The sequence below is a fragment of the Cnephaeus nilssonii genome (assembly GCF_951640355.1).
Source record: "Cnephaeus nilssonii genome assembly, chromosome: 15".
In the NCBI taxonomy this organism is placed as follows: Eukaryota; Metazoa; Chordata; class Mammalia; order Chiroptera; family Vespertilionidae; genus Cnephaeus; species Cnephaeus nilssonii.
In genome coordinates, this window is record NC_137086.1 from 51,202,371 (window position 1) to 51,204,471 (window position 2,101).

General features: G+C 38.7%; 1 pseudogene across 1 annotated transcript; it reads right to left on the bottom strand.

The window, feature by feature from the left end:
• Positions 1-393: 393 nt before the first annotated feature.
• Positions 394-1,158, bottom strand: LOC307111660 (transcription initiation factor TFIID subunit 9-like; annotated as a pseudogene). The gene has a single exon. The product of its transcript is annotated as a transcription initiation factor TFIID subunit 9-like (transcript).
• Positions 1,159-2,101: the final 943 nt, after the last annotated feature.

Consider the following 2,101-nt stretch of genomic DNA (forward strand, 5'->3'; position numbering starts at 1 on the left):
TATCAAAAATTATTTCAGCCAATAGAAACTTTTATGTTGGACCTCTTTGTTCTCTGACAACAGCTGCCAAAAAATTCTGGGTGTTGAAAATGTATTATTGTGTACACCACACCATGTTCCGTGTATCAAGTCTTAAAAGAAGAAAAGCTGCATTTCTCCTGATTAGCTGGCCAGGTTTGACTTATAAGAACTGAGAATCCCATGACTCTCTGTTTCTTCTCTCTTTGGTTTTTAGGATGTTTGGAACGCAATAAATATACAACCCAGCTTTAAAATCATGCAAGTTTTATGTTATACACAGCAATAATTTCACTGTTTAATTGTCTAAAATAATTATCTATTTTATACCTTATTGTGAGTGACTGTTTAGATTCCACTTCTTATTCCAAGTGTCTAGCAGTGGATGAATGAATACGAAGATGGATTAATCAGAACATTCTGAACTGCTGATGTTGCAGGAATTGATGCTTTTACAGCTGGGGACTGTGAAGTGGGCATCTGTACTGTAAACTTTTGCCCTGTGAGGGACATTAGAGTCCCTACTTTAGTTGAAACTGACATGGTTTGTGGGGTTTGTGTGCCAAGTGTGAGAATACTGAACCAACACTTAACTGTGGAACTGTTATTCTTCCCGCAGAAGTAGATGCCTTTTTTTGGTAAAGATTTAAGTCTATAGTTTGGAGCAGTCAAGCAATATCTATCAGGTGGCAATCTAGGACCTGAATATGGCTTGATCAATGGCAATGGGGTTTGATTTCTTTGCCTTTCAATATCTAATAAAAAAATCTCTTGGGGGAGGAGAGGTAAGAGACTGGTCAGCATGACACTGGATTGCCAATCGCACATCTTCTGCATCAACGGTAGCTTTCTTCGCATGGCTTGAATAAATTTTTGCAGCATCTAGAATTGAGGTCACATATCGGAAGGCAAACTCCAACATCTGATTTATATATTGGCTCATATTCTGTAATCCCCATGTCCTTCAGGATTTGTGCCATCATCCGTGCATCTTTTGTCATGCTCTTGGGAGAAGCCATCTTGCCAGACTCCATGATATCCAGTGTCCAGACTTCTCGAGCTAAATCACCCACATTAACATATTTCAGTCCCAATCTTGCTGCAAGTTCTTTGCTTAGTGTGGTTTTTCCAACCCCTCGTGTACCCGTGAGCAGGATGTTTGGAAGCAACATGGTCCTCAACATGATCACTCATTCCTTTCTTGAAAAGGCAAATAAGTACATATCCAATGCAGTATTTATTTATTGGGAATACTACTTTTTAACTGTGCTGTCATATTATTTAGAATATTATTGTGTTGGTTAGCACCACATTACAAAGTTGGCTTTGATTATTTTTGCTTCTAGCTTTATTTTTTCCCTAAACTCTTATATTTTTAGTGTGGGATTTTGTAGAACATAAGATTTTTCAGAAGTGCATTCATGGTATTTTAGTAGAAACACCTGCAAATCTGTTGTTTTGTTGGCTGCTTACAATAAAAAAAGGGCTCCTTTTCATGATAAAGGAGCAATTTGCTTATTTGATAGAATGAAGTTTTGGATGACAAACAGATGTAAATCTCAAAATAGCTCTACATATATATCTGTAATGCCAATTAGTATTGCACTGTATTGCTGATTAAATTGGTTGTTCATATTTGAAAACTGACATTAACATGTGCTATGAAAAATTAAAATTTCTGTATCAGTATGGAAAATATCAGGAATATAAAGACCAATTTATCTATATTAAAAGGTAATATGCTTATTAGACCGGACGTCCTTCCGGGCATCATTCTGGACATCCTTCTGGACAAAGCTGGGGCCAAAGCTAAGCCCGGGTCCTGGGTGCCTGCTGGAGGCTAGAGGGAAGCAGCCTGGGTCCCGCATGCCTGCTGGCAGCCAGAGGGAAGCCCGTGTCCTGGGTGCCAGCAGCTGGGGGAAGGAAGGCCTACTCTTGCACGAATTTTCTTGCATCAGGTCTCTAGTAAGAATATATAACTAAAATGATGCAACACCATTGTTGGCTGTTCATTTATTTCTTGTTTTAAAACCATAGTTTTTTTATGGGTCCATCTCTGAGGCAGGGTGGCACTAAGACTCAG